At 33.1% G+C, this 22,753-nt stretch overlaps 1 pseudogene; it reads left to right on the top strand.

The window, feature by feature from the left end:
* Window positions 1-2,515: 2,515 nt before the first annotated feature.
* On the top strand, window positions 2,516-10,710 carry LOC114729853 (uncharacterized; annotated as a pseudogene).
* The last annotated feature ends 12,043 nt before the right edge of the window (window positions 10,711-22,753 follow it).

The following is a 22,753-nucleotide window of genomic DNA, read 5'->3' as shown; positions in this document are numbered from 1 at the left end:
TTTCATGATCGAACAAGTGATCGAACACAAATTTGATCGAACAGATTATCGATAATTCAAATGTTATTGAAATGAAGCTTCAGTCATTGATGATCGAACATCTTATCGATAAATGTATGATGGATAATATTATCGATAAAACATGGTTATGTAAATAATCAATGAAAGACACAGGCTATCTGAAATGATCGAACAGTTGATCGATCATTGATCATTCGAACAAGTGATCGATAATGGTGAAGGAAGAAGTTTAATGTAAAGGAAATGATTATCGATCACGTTTTGTGAAACATGAAATCCGAGGAATTGAATGATCGATCACATTATCGAAAAACCAGTGATCGATAACTTGATCGAAAAATAGTTCACCATAACTTAATGCGAATATGTCAATTCTTAGACTCTTTATCGATCACGTTATGTGAAAACTTATTTAAGCAAACAAGTTAAACTTATCGATAATGTTATCGATAATTTAGTTGTAACAAAACTGAGTAAGAGTGGGTAAGGACATTGATTATCGATCATGTGATCGATAATTTTATGATCAATAAGGTTATCGATCCATCAGTGAATTTGATCACCTGCATTCAGAGAGTTAGAGCATAAAGTTCGAACACGTAATCGATAAACAAATGGTCGGTAATATGATCGATAAATTTGTAACAGAACTAATGTGCAGAACAAGTAGATTGTGTTACCTTTTATCGAGGTCGTTATTGATGACTGATTTATCGATAACTTGATCGATAAATACACTTCAGATTTGGGTCTCTGATTGTTTACCTGATATTATCGATCAGCTTATCGATAATTTACCATACTCTTATGTGATTTTTACGATAGTGATTATCGATCACTTTATCGATAAATTACTCATCGAATAGTTCTTCGATCAAAAAGACTACTATAGACCTGATTTACACTTGATCATTTATCTGAAACCTTAGCGATAACCGATTGCTCGATCAGTTGATCGATCAAAATACTTAACCCTGATATTCTGACTTTGTTATCATCAAAACTATAATCCTAACACTGATGACTCTAAGTCTGGTTTGGTTTGTAGACTTAAAAAGGCAATCTATGGGCTTAAACAAGCCCCCAGAGCATGGTTCCAGAAACTCAAGGATACACTCTGTAACTTGGGTTTTCAGCAAACTAAATTTGATGTGTGCCTATTCATTCGTCAACAGGAGGAGCATATTCTGTACCTTCTTGTCTATGTCGATGATCTTATTCTTACAGGCAGCAGTAATGATGCTATCAAGAATGTTGTCTCTCAGATGAATTCATTCTTTTCTTTGAAAGTTCTTGGTGAACTCTCCTTCTTTTTAGGGATTGAATTCCATAGAACTCAAGTGGGAGTTCATATGTCACAGAAGAAGTACATTACTAAGTTACTTACAAAGACACATATGATGATGTCAAATGCTAAGCCCACACCAATGACTACATGTACTAAACTCACTAATATGGATAGTCAAGTGCTGCAAGACCCTTCGTTGTATCGTAGCATAGTGGGAGCCTTACAGTATATTTGTCTTACTCGACCTGACATTTCCTACACTGTGAACAGACTAGCTCAATTTATGCAGTGTCCTCGAGAAGTGCACTGGGAAGGGATTAAGCGTGTACTTCGCTATCTTAGTGGGACCAGTTCTTATGGCCTGCTCATTCAACCAGCAACAAATTTTACTGTCCAAGGGTTTGCTGATGCCGACTGGGCTTCATCAAAGGAAGATAGGCGCTCCACAAGTGGGTATTGTACTTACTTAGGTCCAAATCCAATCATGTGGACTTCTCAGAAGCAGCTTGTTGTAGCTCGCTCTACTACCGAAGCAGAGTTTCGCAGTGTTGCTAATTCAGTTTCTGACATTCTGTGGCTTCTTGCTGTGCTCAAAGAAATGCATGTTGATGTCATCGGCACTCCATCTGTATGGTGTGATAACTCTGGAACAGTTGCTCTCTCTGCCAATCCAGTGTTACACAGTAAATCAAAGCATTTTGAGATTGACCTATACTTTGTTCGAGAGAAAATTAATGATGGCACTCTGCGGGTTAACTATGTTCCAGCTGCAGAGCAAGTAGCTGATGTTCTAACTAAGGCCCTGCCACTTGCTGCATTTGCGGAATGTCGTGAAAGGCTTCGTGTGGTCCCAGTCAACGTATTGTACTCTTAAAAGGAAAAGCTGGGGGGATATTAGTGTATTGGGTATATTGGGCTTATGTTGGGCCTAAGCCCAAATGTCTGAGTCTGAGTTTGTTGAGTAACCGTAGTCAGTTACTTTGTTATGCATTACTATGTGTATAAAGCAATCTGAAAAACCTCGCAGAGTTCAGTTGAGTTGAATAAGATTCAGAGTTAATTTCCTTTCTTCTCTGTATTAGCTAGAAAGCTTAAGTCAAGTCAACTCTGGGGATGAGTACTTTACAATAAAAACCTCACACAGCAAAACAAAATAAGAAACGTAGGAAACAGGGCTGAAGGCTTTAGACTTTAAACCTTCCCTGAATGGCCGGAGCTTATTTAGCATTGCTTCAATTTCTCTTTGTACTTATCACTCAATTATTATGTGGAGCCAGCAGCCAACCAGAATTTCAAGATTATTATTGCAGCAACAGCAGCAACACAACAAATAGCACCTACCAGAACAACCTCAATACCCTTTTATCAAATCTCACTTCCAACAAACAAATAGATTATGGCTTCTACAATCTCTCTTATGGTAGTTACCCAAATACAATATATGCAGTTGGGTTATGCAGGGGAGATGTCATGCCAGACTTTTGCCGTGGCTGCCTCAAAAATTCATCAGTTCTGCTACCACATCTATGTCCAAATCAGAAGCAAGCTTTTGGGATGTACAATGAGTGCATGTTATCTTATTCAGACACTTCCATATTAGGCAATCTGGTGGATCCTATTGTTACAGTCTACATGTGGAACGTAAACTCTGCGAAAAGTTGGAATCAGTATAATCAGGTCCTTACTGGTTTGCTGCGAAATCTAAGTAGCAGAGCTGCATCTGGTGACTCCAGTCTAAAGTTTGCTGTAGGAAATGAAGAAGGACCTGACCTTCAACATATATATGCTGTTGTTCAGTGCACACCTAATTTGAACGAGTCAGAATGCAATGCCTGCTTGCTTTGGGCCATCTCAAAAATTCCAGATTGCTGTAAGGACAGGCCAGGTGGTAGGGTTATTACACCCATTTGTAACTTTAGATATGAAAGTAGCCGCTTCTATGCAATTACAGCTGATGTACCCTTATCAGCTCCGTCGCCACTGCCATCTCCCCCTCCCCCTCCTCTGCTTACACCTCCATCACTTCCATACACCAACACAACATCTTCATCACCTCCTCCATATGCAGATACAACATCCTCAGAAGGTACTTTCATTAGCAGTTAAGCTCCCAAAACTTCCCCTTTGTTGAGATTTCACATTCTAGCTGGGAGGAACGGGTGGTTTTTAGCAGATAAGTAAGGCTTCAAAATCAACACTCTTTTCTATTATCTCTCTTAATGAACGGGGATTTTATTTTTCCAGGAAAGAAATCACAAACTATCATTGCCATTGTTGTGCCAACTTCTGCATTTGTTGTGTTGCTTATCTGTGTGTTTGGATTTGTGTAAGAGTGAGAAACCAAGGAAGAAAATTACCAAGTAAGTACACGTTGACATATTGCTAACAGCCTGACAATGTTGAGCGAAGTCAAAATTTATTAAATTTCTTGTGGCTTTGTCAAGGCCTTTGTTCGGTAGAACTTACATCTTTGATTAAACACCATCTAAGGTAATGGCTTATAAACATATTTTGCCCAGGTGAGATTGACGCTGATGATTCAATTGACGTCACTAAGTCAATACAGTTCGAATTTGACACCATCAAAGTTGCTACAAATAACTTCTCTGATCAAAACAAGCTTGGACAAGGAGGATTTGGACCAGTTTACGAGATAGATAGATATAACACTCAGTATTATGAACATAGCACCCCTGGACAAATTTTGATACTTGTTGTTCAATTTTCAGGGCAAGCTCTCCAGTGGAAAAGAGGTTGCCGTAAAAAGGCTGTCTACGAACTCTGGGCAAGGGGACGTTGAATTTAAGAATGAAGTACAAGTAATGGTCAAGCTTCAACACCGAAATTTGGTTAGACTCCTCGGTTTTTGTTTGAAAGAAAAGGAACGGCTTCTAGTATATGAGCTTCTTCCTAATAGAAGTCTTGATCACTTTATATTTGGTAAGTTAGACATTCTATTTCTACATGGGAAATGAAATTCATTACCCTTTGTTGCAAGAATAAATGAGCAAATATCCTGACTCTACTTTATTTGATTATATCTTGGATTGTGATATAGATCCAATTAGACGTGCACAATTGAGATGGGAAACACGCTATAAAATTATAGAAGGAATTGCTCGAGGCCTTCTTTACCTTCATGAAGAATCTCAACAACGAATTATTCATCGTGACCTTAAAGCAAGTAATATTCTCTTAGATACGGAGATGAATCCTAAAATATCAGATTTTGGTATGGCAAGACTAGTTATTATTGATCAAACCCAAGCCAATACAAATAGAGTTGTGGCGACCTAGTAAGTATCAAAACATGTCATATTTAATTAGTTTCTAATTGTCCTAGACCAAGCAAAAGAAACACTTGAATATGATAGTCAAGAGAAGTGTTACATATTGTATTTGATTACTTTGACATGTAGTGGGTATATGGCACCAGAGTATGCAAGACATGGGAGATTCTCAACAAAGTCCGATATTTTTAGTTTTGGTGTACTAATTCTAGAGATTGTGAGTGGCCAGAAGAATGGTGGCATTCATAACATGGAGAATGTAGAGCATCTACCAAGTTTGGTACATTTTCAGGCTTTTCACTATTTATTCCTCCTTGGCTTTGAAATTCTTAAGAGTTTAGGAAATTAATCTTTATTGGTCTGCATGAAACATAGAAGTTTCGAACAAATACTTACCAAAATTGAGCAATTTGTTGCAGGCATGGAAAAGCTGGAGGAAAGGGATAGCCTCTAAGATTATAGATCCCACGTTAAAAGGTGGTTCAAGAAATGAAATAATGAGATGCCTTCACATTGGTTTACTGTGTGTTCAAGAAAAAGCTGCTGAGAGACCACCCTTGGCTTCCCTTGTGCTTATGCTTAGCAGCCACTCTTTCTCACTTCACGAACCCATGAAACCTGCATTTTTTATGAATGACACAAGTTTATCAGACAGACAATCTGGGGATTACAGATATAATAAATCTGCAAAATCATTATCAATAAATGAGGCTTCAATAACTGATATATATCCCCGGTAATTTGACTTGTAGAGGTGATACTCTCAATCATAATTGCTGCCAATATAACTGAGTGCATTAAACCCCCCCCCCCAAAAAAAAAAGAGAATGATAGAGCTTTTTGAATTGCATAAACAGGAAAGGATGCAATGTATTTTAGTTCAAAAGTTTTCTGTATTGTAAGTAGAGAATTTCATATCATGGGAACAATGCGGATAAAAACAGCATTGATTCTGGTTATTCAAGGTTAGTTGACTTGCAGAAATTGTCGCTTTTTGTATGAATGCTTATGCTTAATAGAATCTTACTTGTTTCAAGCATTAATTTTCAACAAACCTAGCAATTGTTATTCGTTCCACAAGCTATCTGCGTCCCATTTGTCCAGCAATTCAGAGTTATAGAAAACATTTAGTAAAGATTTATTATTTGTTGTAAGGCCATTTGAATCTGCCAAAGTCAATGAAGTGCTCATACAGACTATCGATAGATATTGAGTTCTCCTGTGTCGACTGGCTCCTTCCCTGGCAAAGCATTCAGGTCATGCTTTTCAAAATATTACAGTTGCTATAAGATCTAATTAAAAAGTTAAATTTAGTCCTAAAATATGTCTATAAAATTTATTTACAAACTGATATATAATGTTATATTGTTGAGAGGTATTTTAAAGAGATTATGTTACATTTGTTATAAGTTAACTAATTTGTTTAATTTTTTTATACAATTGTTTTTTTAATTTATTCAAATTTATTCAATAGTACGTATATTAAGAATAAAACAGAGTATTTTGCTTATACATATATACATATATAACATCCTACTAATGAAACAGAGTATTTTTTATAGAATAAGAGGATTCCGAGTGGTCGATTAACATATATTACTTTCGTCCCTGGAAATCGGGCATACGAGGTTATTGAAATTGGAATTAGTTCTAAACATGAGTTCTTAATCTATTTTATTTTCTATACTTATCAAATTTATTTAATAGCACGCATATTAAGAATAAAACAGAGTATTACTTATACACACACACACAGATATATATATATATAAAATACTACTAATGAAACAGGATTTTTTTTAATAGAATAAGAGGATTTCATCTTAACTATTTTGTTCTTCATACTTGTCATTTTTAAAAAAATGTCTCTACTAATTTCACATGTTAAAAGAGTTTGCAAGTAGTTTCAATCCAGATGATTTAAGAGGGTATTTTAAGTAAACAACTTATTTTTTTGACAAATAACTAAGTTAACTTGTTTACTTAATTTATCTAAATTAATTAAATAGATTTTATATTAAAGAAAAAGGTATTATGAACTATGAACCTTCATCCTTTCATTTACTTACATAGAAAATCATCTTTCAATTTTACCAATCCGTCTTATTGGCAATATTGCGTCTACTAACCCTATATTTATACATTTAAAAACTAGAAACGTCTGTGAAATATATATGTTTGTCATTTTTGTATTTGTATGTATTCCTTATTAATATATATTATATAAATTCATTTTTTAGAGTGCAAAAGATGTTTATTGGTAAAATTTATATGAAAATGCCTGCCCTGCGTTGAAGAAATTTTACCGACGGCGCACCAAAATTTTTCGTTTTATAGACGTTATTACGCAGGGAAGGTTCCCTGCAGCCTGGATATTCCAATATTCACTTTCACAACCTGCACTTTGGGGATGACGGACAACTAGAGAAGTCAATCTACAATAGTCAATAATACCCATTAATAGATTGTTGACCCAAAAACTACGTACTTTCTGTCCCCCTTTTAATATCTTTTATCTCGAGTTTGATAAATAAATTATACTCTTCTGGTCTTAAATATAAAACTCATTTTATAGTGTAAATTACACTACAAAATAGGTTTTGTATTTAGGACCGAGTAGAACATTTATGACTTGTTAAATAGTGTGTTATGATGCTGATGATTGGCGCTGCAGTAAGACAGAGTCATAGAAAAATTGTACCTTGGCATCAGAAAATCTCAAAAATGTGGCTCTAATAAGAAAAGACCATTTACGCGTGACAAATTTCAAAGACGATAAAGCTGACTTTGAAATTTACCCATATCTAAGTCAAGTCAACTCTGTGGATGATATTGATATTATTAATGAGATTGATGAGTACTTTACAACAACAACCTCACAGAGCGAAACGGGATAAGAAACCCATGAAGCAGAGCTGAAGGCTTTAGACTTCAAACCTTCTCCGAATGCTATAACACCTTGACAAAGTTCAATGGCCAGAGCTTATTTAGCATTGCTTCAATTTCTCTGTGTTCTTATCACTCAATTTTTATATGAAGCCATCAGCCAGCCAGAATTACGATACCATTATTGCAGCAGCAGCAAAACAGCAAGTAGCACCTACCAGACCAACCTCAATACCCTTTTATCAAACCTCACTTCCAACAAACAAATAGATTATGGCTTCTACAATCTCTCTTATGGTAGTTACCCAAATACAATATATGCAGTTGGGTTATGCAGGGGAGATGTTATGCCAGAACTTTGCCGTAGCTGCCTCAAAAATTCATCAGTTCTGCTGCCACAGCTATGTCCAAATCAGAAGCAAGCTTTTGGGATGTACGATGAGTGCATGTTATCTTATTCAGACACTTCCATACTAGGCAATCGGGTGGATCCTATTGTTACAGTCTACATGTGGAACGTAAACTTTGCAAAAAGTTGGAATCAGTATAATCAGGTCCTTACTGGTTTGCTGCGAAATCTAAGTAGCAGAGCTGCATCTGGTGACTCCAGTCTGAAGTTTGCTGCAGGAAATGAAGAAGGACCTGACCTTCAAAATATATATGCTGTTGTTCAGTGCACACCTAATCTGAACGAGTCAGAATGCAATAACTGCTTGCTTTGGGCCATCTCACAGATTCCAGTTTGCTGTAATGACAGGCCGGGTGGTAGGGTTGTTACACCCATTTGTAACTTTAGATATGAAAGTAGCCGCTTCTATGCAATTACAGCTGATGTACCTTTATCAGCTCCGTCACCACTATTGTCTCCCCCTCCCCCTCCTCTGCTTACGCCTCCATCACTTCCATCCACCAACACAACATCTTCATCACCTCCTCCATATGCAGATACAACATCCTCAGAAGGTACTTTCATTAGGAGTTAAGCCTCCAAAACTTCCCCTTTCTTGGGATTTCCCATTCCAGCTGGGAGGAATAGGTTGTTTTTAGCAGATAGCTAGAGGGTGAGCGAGGCTTCAAAATCAACATTCTTTTCCATTATCTCTCTTGATAAACAGGGATTTTCTTTTTCCAGGAAAGGAATCACAAACCATCATTGCCATTGTTGTGCCAACTTCTGCATTGGTTGGGTTGCTTATCTGTGTTTGGATCTGTGTAAGAGTGAGAAGGCAAGGAAGGAAATTTCCAAGTAAGTACACGTAGGAATATTGCTAACGGCCTAACAAGGTCGAGCAAATACAAACTTATTAAATTTCTTGTGACTTTTTTAAGGCATTTGTTCTGTAGAAGTTACAGCTTTGATTCAACACCATCTTAAGGAAATGGCTTAAACTCATTTTGCCCAGGTGAGATTGGGGATCATGATTCAATTGATGTTACTGAGTCAATACAATTCGAATTTGACACCATCAAAGTTGCTACAAATAACTTCTCTGATGAAAACAAGCTTGGACAAGGAGGATTTGGACCAGTTTACAAGGTAGACAGATATAAAACTCACAGTATTTCTAACACAGCACCCCTGGTCAAATTTTGATGCTTGTTGTCCAACTTTCAGGGCAAACTCTCCAGTGGAAAAGAGATTGCAGTAAAAAGGTTGGCTGGGGATTCTGGGCAAGGAGACATTGAATTTAAGAATGAAGTGCAAGTAATGGTCAGGCTTCAACACCGAAATTTGGTTAGACTCCTCGGTTTTTGTTTGAAACAAAAGGAACGGCTTCTCGTATATGAGCTTCTTCCTAATAAAAGTCTTGATCACTTTATATTTGGTAAGTTAGACATTCTATTTCTGCATAGAAAATGAAATTCATTACGCTTTGTTGCAAGAATAAATGAGCAAATATCCTGACTCTACTTTATTTGATTATATCTTGGATTGTGATATAGATCCAATTAGACGTGCACAATTGAGATGGGAAACACGCTATAAAATTATAGAAGGAATTGCTCGAGGCCTTCTTTACCTTCATGAAGAATCTCAACAACGAATTATTCACCGTGACCTTAAAGCAAGTAATATTCTCTTAGATATGGAGATGAATCCTAAAATATCAGATTTTGGTATGGCAAGACTAGTTATTATTGATCAAACCCAAGCCAATACAAACAGAGTTGTGGGGACCTAGTAAGTATCAAAACATGTCATATTTAATTAGTTTCTAATTGTCCTAGACCAAGCAAAAGAAACACTTGAATATGATAGTCAAGAGAAGTGTTACATATTGTATTTGATTACTTTGACATGTAGTGGGTATATGGCACCAGAGTATGCAAGACATGGAGATTCTCAACAAAGTCCGATGTTTTTAGTTTTGGTGTACTAATTCTAGAGATTGTGAGTGGCCAGAAGAATGGTGGCATTCATAACATGGAGAATGTAGAGCATCTACCAAGTTTGGTATATTTTCAGGCTTTTCACTATTTATTCCTCCTTGGCTTTGAAATTCTTAAGAGTTTAGGAAATTAATCTTTATTGGTCTGCATGAAACATAAATTAAGAGTTTCGGACTAACACTTACCAAAATTGAGCAATTTGTTGCAGGCATGGAAAAGCTGGAGGAAAGGGATAGCCTCTAACATTATAGATCCCACGTTAAAAGATGGTTCAAGAAATGAAATAATGAGATGCCTTCAGATTGGTTTACTGTGTGTTCAAGAAAAAGCTGCTGACAGACCAACCTTGGCTTCCCTTGTGCTTATGCTTAGCAGCCACTCTTTCTCACTTCAAGAACCCATGAAACCTGCATTTTTCATGAATGACATAAGTTTATCAGGCGGACAATCCGGGGATTACAGATATAGTAAATCTTCAAAATCATTATCGGTAAATGAGGCCTCAATAACTGATATATATCCTCGTTAATTTGAGTTGTAGAGGTGATACTCTCAATCATAATTGCTGCCAATATAACTGAGTGCCTTAAATTTTTTTTTTTCCAAAGAGAACGATAGAGTTTTTAAAATTGCATAAACAGGAAAGGATGCAGTGTATTTTAGTTCAAAAGTTCTCTGTATTGTAAGTAGAGAATTTCATATCATGGGAACAATGCGGATAAAAACAGCGTTGATTCTGATTATTCAAGGTTAGTTGGCTTGCAGAAATTGTCGCTTTTTGTATGAATGCTCATGCTTAATAGAATCTCACTTGTTTCAAGCATTAGTTTTCAACAAACCTGGCAATTGTTATTCGTTCCACCAGCTATCTGCATCCCATTTATCCATCAATTCAGAGTTATAGAAAATGTTTAGTAAAGATTTATTGTTTGTTGGAAGGCCATTTGAATCTGCTAAAGTCAATGAGATGCTCATACAAACTATCGATGAATATTGAGTTCTCGTGTTATGGTAGTAGCTAAAATAAACTGGTTAGTTCATCTCATCTAAACAAAATATTAGCACCCAAGTTTCCTTTAATATTCTTTAATGTCTAAATTGAAATCTTGTATAAAATTAAAAGACTAAAACTTAGTCTAAATTTTTTGCGGTTCCTCTATATGCAATTGACAGCTGAAGGATTTAACTTTTATTCTTGATTTGAGATACGCTTTTCTATTTCCTCCTTTTCTAATAATATCCCCCAGTCTCAACTTCGTTTCTTATCGGGTTTTTTTTTCATCTTGTATTAATTTCATTTTTGTATTTCTTTATATATACCCACAAACATGCACAATTTTGAATTTTCATAAAAAATAATAAAATATCAACCATATACACTAAATTTAACAGTATATTCGTTGCGCCACAATTGTTCTGCAGAAAAACAGAGCAAGAAGACGACTGCAAACATGATTAAGAAGTTAGAAACTTCGACACCCTAAGCTCAAAGAAACTTCACTGCCGAGAAACCACTCAGTGAATGATGGTGACGATCCCTACGAAGTCCCCGGGAAAATTCTACAAGAGAGAAGCAACTACACATTTCTCCATTGAAGTTGCTATGACAACTTTTTTTTTCCCACCAGTCATCTCTCTAGATGGCAATTTATATAGTTTCTTTTACCCTCTTTTTTCTCCTTTCTCATCTTCCCTTTCTCAGTGCCTTCGACCCACGCGATTTCCAACACAGCCACTGTTACGATTCGAAAAGTCACTGCACAAATAGGAAACACAAATCAAACTAACCTTCATATCCTTCCTTCGCGCCTCAATTCGAACGCAAAAATCAGCAACTCTGGCTTCGTCAATATCTCTCATGGCCAAAATGCTGACAGGGTTGATGCGGTTGGGCTCTGCAGCGGTGGGTTTAAGCAAGACGAATGCCGTAGTTGCCTCAAGAATGCCTCAATTCTTCTCCCAAAGTTGTGTCCAAATCAGAAGGGAGCAATGGGAAACTATGGTACTCAAATTGTTCGATGTCAAAGATGGCGGAGTCCGATTCTCCGTTCCTTTTAACAGCCGCTAGATTTATTTTTGTTTTGATATTAACTTCTTTTATTTTTTATATTTATTATTTTTTATAAAAAATATTTGGGAAAATTAAAAAAAAGATTATCGAAATAAAAATAATAATAAATAAAGACCTATAGTAGTATTAATATGAGTTTTGACAACAATAACATAGGTTTTGACAGCAGTTTCTATAAACTGGTTCCTATATGTAATTTTTATATTTTAACGTCTTTTTTATAATTTTTTCAAAATATTTTTTGTAATAATAATAATTGTTACTAATATAAGAGTACTTAATTAACAAAAATATTTTAAAAAAAATAATGTGAATAATTAATTTAATTAATTTTTTTTAATTCACGCGTTCAAATAAATCTTCTGTCTCTTATTCTCTTACACTGAGAATCCGAGGGAGGCATCATGACATTACCTGTTTTATGATCCCGCAACTGTTGGCTCGCCAACACCTTCTTATACAGCGTCAGCCTCTCGAGGTGCGTGCCAGTCAAATTATTCTGCGAAAATTTGGTCCCATCGCCATGTGATGAAGTTTGATGGAGAAATTGTGATGTAATTTGAAAACTCGTGAAAAATTATTCTCTTTTTTATGCATTTCCTAGAAGGATATAGAGATAAGGGAAGATTTGGGTTCTGCTTCTTTAAGTCGGCTTTCAACTCTCTGTTTCTCTTTAATCTCCGTCTCCTCAAACGATAACTTTCTGGTGGGGCTTCTCTTTCCATCTATGGAAGGAAAGGATGCATATTTTAAAAGATACCAGTATATCATACCAGGCTTTAAGATTTAATGTTCTTAGGGACTTTTTCATGGAAACTTCTTTTCAGGAAAGATCAAGACATTACTAACAGGTTGTCACCATAGTTGTGCCAATTCTTGCCTCTATTGTGCTGCTTTATATTGTTTGGATCTTTGTACGAGCAAGAATGAACCGAAGAAGACGTAATCAAAGTAAGCTTGCATATTCTGTGATCGCAAACCATCTAAATGTAAATCAAAACATGGTTAAATTTCTTGCAGCTTTTGAAAAGAGATAGAAAGAGGAGGAAAGTGAGAGCTACTCGACGTTCTATGTCAAAGTAAGCTATTGTAACTATGAAGCTTCTGGAGATGGGATTCACCTTTTCTTTTATGCTTGTGCCTTCCATTTTTCCTGCTGGACATCTGGGAACTCAAATCCATTATTCACTTTCCCCTCTTTGTTTTTTCTGTATTTTGCCTTCCGTTTTTCCTGCTGGACATCTGGGAACTCAAATCCATTATTCACTTTCCCCCCTTTTTTTTCTGTATTTCATTTATTCTCTCATGCAAAAGTTGATCTTGATACATTACGAACAATTATTAGCCCATTTAAATTTTATCTAAGGAACTAGCTTAAATTCTATTTTCTAGATGAATCTGAAAGTTGACAGTGCAATTGAACTTGCTGAATCAATACAATGTGCACTTGAGACCATCAAAGCTGCTGCGTAATGATAACTTCTCAAATGAAATGAGAAGGTGGATTTGGGCAAGTTTACGGGGTAAAGAGAGAGATAAAGCTCATGTTGAAGGGTCCGTTCGTGTGTGTATTGTCTAACATTGAATACTGATGCGTCCTGGTTGACTTCAGGGTAGGCACTCCAATGGACAAGACATCAACTGCAGTGAAAAGATTGCCTGGGAATTCTGGGCAAGGAGACAGAGTTCAAGAATGACGTGTTATTAGTGGCCCAACTTCTGCGTCGAAATGTAGATGGACTCGTTGGTTTTTGCTTGAAACAAAAAGAACGGCTATTAATATATGAGTTTCTTCCTCGTAGAAGTCTTGATTACTTTATATCATTACAAAAAAACAGCTAATTACTGACAAAAATTTTATCACTAAATTTGGTAATGGATTAGCGATAGAAATTTTTCATCGCTTTCCGTTGCTAAAATTAGCCACGTATTAGTGACGAAAAAAAATTCTATCTCTAAATTCTATCACTAATCTGTTGATAAATTTATCAGTAAATATTTAGTCATGGAATTAGCAACAGAATTTTTTCCGTCAAAAATTTTCGTCACTAATTTCGTGGCTAAAATTGTATAATTAAAATTTGTGACGAAATTAGTGATGAAAATTTCTAACAGAAAAAATTCTGTCGCTAATTCCGTCACAAATTTTAATTATAAAATTTTAGCCATGGAATTAGCGATAGAAATTTCTGACGAAAAAAATTCCATCATAAATTTTAATTACAAAATTTTAGTCATGGAATTAACCACAGAAATTTCTGATGGAAAAAATTCCGTCCCTAAATTGTTTGTCAATAAAAATTTCATGGCTAATTCTGTCTCTAATCCGTTACTAATTTTAAATTTCATTATTTTAGATTATAATCTTACAACAGTTTATATAATAATATAATTAAGAATATAATAATTTAAATATATTTTCAATTATAAAATAAATTGATATAGTGTTAATGAAGATATCATTATCATTTATCTTTTCATTAAATATATACTGAGAATTGGAAGACAATTTCTTAAAAAATTTCTTTATATTTCATTAAAATCAATTCCTTTTTATTATTATTAATAATTAAACAAATATGATAAGAATATTAATAACTTTCTTATGCAAATTGATACAAGAAAGAAATAATTCTATTATATGTACAATATATTGAAAGATAAAATATATGATAGAAATTCAAAACCAAAAAATAAATTTATATGAATATCTCAATTTATGATTATAAATTAAACTAATGTTGAAGTGAACTTTGAATTTCAATCATTAAACAATGAAATTTGATCATGACATAATTAATACTCATAATATAGATTGATTTTAATCTTCAACGCAAAAAAAAATGGTGTATAGAAAAAATTTTAAGAAAATAAATTATGTGAAATACATATATAAATAGGATAATATTGTTTACATAATCCATTCAAATCATTTAATTTTTTTATATAGAATAATCTATTAGATTTTATTGTGGTAGCTTTTTTTTTAATAAAAAGATTTTTTTTACTGATTATAAAATTATTTTCATCAAATATATAAAACAAATATAGATAATAAAATATAATATTATATAATAAATGTATAATTAAATTATATATCTTATGAATGTTAAATAAAAAATTAAATTTAAAAAATATATTTATGAAAAAATTATTTACGATTTAAAATTCAAATTAGTGTCACTAGAAATTAATATTATATTAAAAATATTTTTTTTAAAAAAATAAAGCATTATAAAATAAATAGTAAAACAAATATCTAAAAATTATTTTGTCAAAAAATGGTTATGATTAAAATTATCGTATAGTTTATTTTTAGTTTCTAATAATATATATGTGTATATATAATTCTTTGTGTAAGAGAATATTATATATATATATATTTAATTTTACATAATAAGTCAATAAGTTCATTGTAGCTCAACTGGTAAAACCGCACACATCACAGACGAGGTCCTTGGTTCAAGCCGTGGCGATATAAGGTGGCATGCGAGATGGCAACACCACTCAGGTAGAGGTGAGGTGGCAGCGACACTTGGAGATGAGGTAGTGACACATGGAGGTGGCTGACGATTGTTGCCAGTGATGAGGTGGCAGTTGGTAGAGGCACCACGTGGCATTTTAATTTTTTAAAAAAATCATATTAGCGATGGTGGCAGCGACACTTGGAGATGAGGTGGTAACACATGGAGGTGGCCGATGATTGTTGCTAGTGATGAGGTAGTAGTTGATAGAGGCACCACGTGACATTTTAATTTTTTTAAAAAAAATCATATTAGCAATGGAATTTCTGGCAAAAATTTTCTGTCACTAATTACTGACGGAATATTTTTGTCGCTAATTACCGACAGAAAAGTTTTGTCAGTAATTAGAGACAGAAAAATTCTGTCGCAAATCTATCAATAATTAGTGACGGAAAATTATTCCTTCGCTAATTCCATCAGTAATTAGCGACAAAATTTCTAATCCAATTAGTGACAGAAGATTTAGCAACAAAACAAATTCCATCACTAATACGATTCCGTCGCTACTCTGTCACTAATCCGTTGCTAGTTCCGTCGTTAAATAAAAATTCTGTCACTAATCGCATGTTTTTTGGTAGTGTATTTGGTGAGTCTTGAACGAAAAATTCATTACTTCCTTGCTTTCTTACATGACTAAATTCGTGAATTGTTATGCTCCATCACTACACTTTAAACTATGTTATTTCAAGGGGAAGATTGTCTATAAATCCACATGAAAAAGATTAAATGTAAAGAGGTCATGTGAAATTCAATTTTTAACAAGTTATACAAGTTTGATTTGTAAATGACGCAATTTGACCCATAAATATACAAGTTTAACTTGTAAACATAAATTGTTGAGTTTGTCTTGTAAATATGAATTTGCTGTTGGGACCTTCTTATATTTAATTTTCTTACCTAAGAGCTATGGATAATTTTCCCTTATTTCAACTTGTGAGCATAGATCCTACCAAGCGTTCACAATTAAGTTGGGAAACTCACTACAAAATAATAGAAAGGCATTGCTCAATGTTTTCTTTACCTTCATGAGGAATCTCAACAACAAATTATTTATCATGATCTTAAACTGAGTAACATTCTCTTAAGTGTGGATATGAATCTTAAGATATCTGATTTTGGCATGGCACAATTATTTGTCTTAGATTACGCTTAAGTCAATACAAATAGAATAGCAGGAACGCGGGTGAGTATCAAATTATAGCATGAATAAATAAATGTTTATCCATAACAAACCAAAAAAAGGTTTAACATAGTTGTCAAGAGATATAATGATAATTTTATTGATGGCAATGATATGCAATGGATAGATAGCGCCAGAATATCTAAAATGTGGGCAATTTTCACTAAAATCAGATGTTTTCAGTTATCGTGTGTTGATTGATCCGGAGATGATAAGTAGCCAAAAGAAGGGAAGCTTTTACCACAAAGAGAATGTAGCATCTGCTAGGTTTTGTACGCTTTCCACCTTATTGGCATGATTTCTCAGCCTTCCATTAGAACTATCAGTTTAGAAAATCAGTCATTATAATTTATGTTGAAGGAATTGAACAGCTTTGAACTAACTGAGCACGCAGCTTCATGCGGGTATGGAAAGGCTGGATGAAAGATACTGTCTTTGATATTGTAGATTCCACATTAAAAGATGGTTCAAGAAATGAAATAATGAGATGCATTCACATTGGCTGACTTTGTGTCCAAGAAAAGGCTGCTTGCAGACCAACCATGGCTTCCAACTGTTCTCATGCTTAGCAGCAATTCTTTCTGTCTTCCATCTCCCATGCAACCTGGATTTTAAATTAATCACAGAAACTTCCCAGAAATCCAAAATGGGGAGTATAGTTTTGATTCAACAAGCTCCGGAAAACAAGAAAACAAATCCGTTGAAATATTATCAGCTAATGAAGTCTCCATAACTGATCTATATCCTCGATAAAGGAGGATATAGAAATGGTTGTCAGAGATACTGTTCATCATTTTTCTAGAAATTTTACAGATCTGGATATAAGTATTGAGGATATTTATTTTTCTCCATATCTTTGGGAAATCTTCCTTCTACAATTGAATATGTGTTGATATAAACGATTTTTTTGATCTGATTATCAAAAGGTTTTATCGGAAAGCTTCATCAATCCAGATCATGCCAATTGCATCTCTGGCTGAATTTTTCAATCACCTTTTTGCCAACAATTTGCCAAACATATTTATGCTTCTATTTCATTTAATTCAATTATGAACTTTTTTTTAAAATAAATTTATTAACTTTATTGATATATTAACACTGTCTTTCTTATGGTATTCCGGTTGTTATATTTTTGGATGATATATATAGTTAATTAACTAATTACAGTGCATATCAATTATTTGATTATGCTCAAAACTGTCAAAAGAAATTAACTGAATTTAAGTTATTAATGAAGCTTTCATCAATTTTTAAAACCTACATTTTGTCCAATTCTCAACATCATTAAAAATATTCTGCCAAAAATTTTAATGGAAATGGATTTTGGGCTTTTGGGTTAGTTTGTTTTGAGCTTGGTGCCCGAGATCGACCTTAGAATATTGAAATGTTTAGAGTATTGAAATAGTGTATACCATGATAGTAGCTCTTCATGTCCATTCAAAGGTTTTAGATTGTAAGTAGAAATTGACGAAGATAATAACATAAAAGGGACTTAACATTATTTATCCCCCTGGTATATTATAATCTTTAAGCTAAGGTACTGTTTAGTAGTATGTGAGAAATAGAAAGGAGGGGAGGCCAAGGGAGAAAAAATTTTAATGAGCTTGATTTGAAAAGGTAGAGAATTGGGGTTTCAAAATTTTAACCAAAAAAAAAATAAAAATTAACTAAAAGCTTTTAACCTCACTTCTCTAATTTTTCAAATCAAGCTCATCATTAAAATTTTTCCTCCTCCCCTCCCCTCTTTTCTATTTCTCTCGCACCAAACGAATCCTAATTTATCTCGTGTCATAGGTGCTTTTAATTAATGAAAATATGTGTTAGTTTATTATTCAAAAAGTACTCATAAAAGCTTTATCAAGTCAACAAGTGTTTAATTTCATTAATTGTTCAATCATTTGTTCCAACTAATAAAACCGATCAAGCATCAATAAAGAGAACCTAATAATCTTATTGGTGGTCAATGAACAAAATGCATTAAACAAAGAATAAAATAAACATGTATACATCATCAATCACAAAAAGAGATGAGCAATCAAGAGTTAATCTATACAAGGATTCAAAATAATCTTAGAGCAAATTGTTTAGCTACTCATATTCAGCCACAAGCCACAACTATAGAAGAAAATTATAGCCATACCAAGTTACGAGAGAGAAAAGGGGAAAATAGCAACAAAGTAAAAAAAAAAAACCAAAAAGAAGGAGCTCCAAATCTCTTCCATTGCTCAATCTCTTGCTCCAAGCCCTTCAAGCACCTAAAACCTCTGGAATGAGTGAAAACATCGCTTCCCTTTGATTTACACAGCATAAAGAGTTCTAGGATGGGTGTTGTCTTCAAAATGCAGAATTTTAATAAATATCTACAGCCGAGAAAAGCCAAGATTTTTCTTAGCTATGGCCAATTACTCTCTGCTTTTTTGTTGGCTAAGGCTAATAGATCATTGTTTTGTCTCTTGGCTTCTTTACTTGATTTTTGCATCATGTCATGGTTTCTTAAGTATCTTTCCAACTTCCTAAGCAATAACATCTGCTTCAAATGACTTCATAAATAATTCCATTGCAAGTTTCAACCACTTAACAAAACAATTTATGAAAGCCAAAATCGATGAACTAGGGGCAAAATATTTACAATTAACTAAAGATTCATAGCTTTTGCCCAAATATCAACTATACACATTTTCCTATCATAAGTAATCCTCTGGTCCTATTTATAGGATAGGGAGAGAAGACATTTTTTGGTTCTATTTATACAGCACTGAAAGAAATTTTTTATATAGATGTACAGTTTGACCCTTCAGTTATTATTATATTGATTTTATTTACATGAAATATAATGTATATTAAATAAGGATAAAGTTGGAAAGTTATTAAATTTTAAATGAAAATTAATGAAATTTAAGGTTTTTCTTAATCTGTGTGGAACATATTGAAAATAAATTATAAATAAGACTAGAGAAGTACTTCCAAATATGCTTTAATTCACCCAAAAAAACATAATAACTAAAAAAATGTGCTAAAATAACATGAATTTTACAAGGTTAACATATGCAAACATGTGAATGCTAGACACGAGCTTAGATCTAATTCTGTTAACAAATCCATTATTTGTTGTGTTGCCACTAGGCAAGAGCTAGCAGCAGAATTTATTATTTAGTTTGTCAAAAGTAAGGCTCAATAATACACACTAAAAGTCCATGCATGGACACCTTAGATCTCGTTTGATACGAAACATTAAAAATAAGAGATAGATTATAATTTTAATTGAAAAAAAATTATTAAAAAAGTCTTTGGCATGAGTAATTACTTGTTACATGAGATTAAGCAAAAGCATGTAATTGCCCTATCATGTAAACTCTCACATTAATTAACTAAATTAACCCTGTATAGTATAGAAGTCAATCTAAGTCGTCTCTCTTTATGAGGAGCTTTGTTAAAATTTTTAAAACCTTTTTAATTAAGAAAAACGTGATATAGAGAAGGAAGGAATGGGAAAGAAAATTGATTGATTTGTTTAAGAAAATAAATTAACAAAAATAAAAAGAAAATAACAATAAGTAAAAGAAAGCGAAAGGAACGAAGATTTTACCAAAATGCAACACTCCCCAAGGACATTGATGAGTGGCTATCATAGTTCAAAAAGATGAGGAGTTTGTATGAAAACAATTACTAAGAGGGTGTTTGGGTAAAAACAAAACCATGATTTTAAGTCATGATTAATTAATTAATTAATAATTATACCTAAAGAGCTAGCATATAATCACCTTTCAATTAATCATTTAAAAACCACTTAGCTTGAGAATTCAATTAAACAATTATATCTTATTATTTAAAGAGAGTTATCTATCAAAAATCTTAAAACATGAACTACTTGTGCAAATCAAAATAGAAATCCATAAAGATAAATACTCATAGAATCATGGGGAAACTAAAAATATATTCATTGAAAACTTTAAAACATAATTGTTCAACTGAAATACAAATCAAATATTAGTTCACAAAAGAAATCAAAATCCTAACTTAGGAAATTCATAAAAGCAACGTACTATTGGATAGAAATATGAAAACTAACAAACTCCCTGATACAAACAGAAACTCAAGCCACATCATCTTGTCCTCGGGAACAAAAAGAACTAGCCACACATATGAATAGATGACACCATAATGATAAAAAGAAAATAATAAAAAAAAATAGTAAAACAACTAGACACTAGAGGAAGTTGAGTGTATACTTGTGCTTATGTAGTGTAGATGGCTTTATTGCTTCTCCAAGGCTTCTTTGATATCCTTTTATAGTTTTTGAATCTGTCCTAGTTGGATGAAGAAACCCTTCAATCTTCTAACTTGATCTTTTATCTTCTTTTATTTTGTAATCTTGATAGGATTTTAAATTTGAATTCTCTTGATTTGGTGTGATCTTCATGGCAACAAAAATAAAAGAGCCGTTGAATTTAAATGATATTGGATAAAACGTAAAATTAAAGCAAAGATACCTTTCAAAGAGGAAATTATAAAAAATTAAAAAAATACACTTTAAGTAATTAATTAATATAATTTTCTTAATTCAAAATATGAGTATCTTTTGCATTTTAAACCATTTAAAGATTATAAAATCCCTTAATTATATATAAAAATATATTATAAAATAGGGATACATCACCATGTATGTGAAATTAAGAAATACCATTTCCCCCATAGTATTCCCCGATCTCACGTACATGAGTTTGTCTAATCCTATATAATAAACAATCTCTCATATTAAACACTATTTTCTCAATCTCAATCTCAATCTCAATTTCAATCCTTGAACTTTAATACTCCGTATCAAATGATACCTATCTGTATAGAGTTGTGTGGGGAATGCTTAAACGTGGGTTTATTATACTCCCTCCGTTCCTTATTATAAGAGACATTTGATGCTTATGGCATGTTCCTATATATAAGAGACACTTAAAAGTTGTCTTTAGTTTTTTGTATTGATTTCCTATTTTACCCTTATTTATTTTGTCTCCTACTCATACTCTCTCTCCCTCCCACTTCTCTTTCTTTTAATAATTTAATTGTTCTCTCTCATACTCTCTCTCCTTATTAATAGGGGTATTGTTGGAAAAAACATTATACTTTTTACACATTAATTATCCTCAACTAATTTTAACTGTTTTTTTTATCAACGTAATTTGGTTATTTGTCTCTTATAATAAGAAACGGAGGGAGTATATAATAATAGAGTCAACCGGTGTTGACGTGTTTATGTGAAGCTTGAATCCAAATCGCTGCGATTTTTTTATGAGTCTTGTCATCTTGTGCTCCCAACAACCACCCCCCCCCCCAAAAAAAAAAAAAATCCCCACACGTCCTAACATTTCCCCATGCACAATTTAAAAACTGTCTAAAGGTAAAACATAACACGAAACAAATTGGATGCTATATTATCTTATTGGTCAGTTTAATTATATGTGTATATATTGCTAGTACTCCCTCCGGTGTTATACGCAAGTTTCAAATAACCGAATTAAGTTTAACGAACCAGCAGTTAAAATTAGTTAAAAATAATAAATAGTTAAGAAATATATTTTTTAAAAAAAGATTTGCACTTACTTATTAAGATAGTAAATGAAAGGTAATAAATAAATAAAATGATGAAAGAAAATATATGGAGATAATATTAATGAGATATATATAATCAACTGAGAATAAAATTTTAAAAAAAAGTAATAGATGTTTAAAAAAACTAAAATAAAGCTTATATTTTGAATTAAATCTATTTCTAAAAGTAAAATTTAGGGAGAATTCCAATAAGATCCTAAGGAAGGAAAAAATTACAAAATAAATCTCACAGGTTGTTATTTTTCACTCTAGAACTTGTCATTATAGACTGTTTAAGTTGTTATTGAGACGTTTTAGTAATTATTTCTCTTTTTTTAGACTTAATTATAATTCTGTCTGGACAGGACGGAGCATTTGCGTGGGCCAATGAATGAATGAAATGAAATTGTATGGAGACTGTAAGAATTACAGACAAAATTAATTATGAAAGAACGTGACTTTGAAATCATAAGTTGAGACAAGCGCAATAAATGTCCTTATTGAGACACTTTGATTGAC

The sequence above is a fragment of the Neltuma alba genome, unplaced genomic scaffold (assembly GCF_004799145.2).
Source record: "Neltuma alba isolate B1F8T4 unplaced genomic scaffold, ASM479914v2 tig00012686_pilon, whole genome shotgun sequence".
NCBI lineage: Eukaryota > Viridiplantae > Streptophyta > Magnoliopsida > Fabales > Fabaceae > Neltuma > Neltuma alba.
This window is presented reverse-complemented; position numbering and strand designations above follow the sequence as displayed.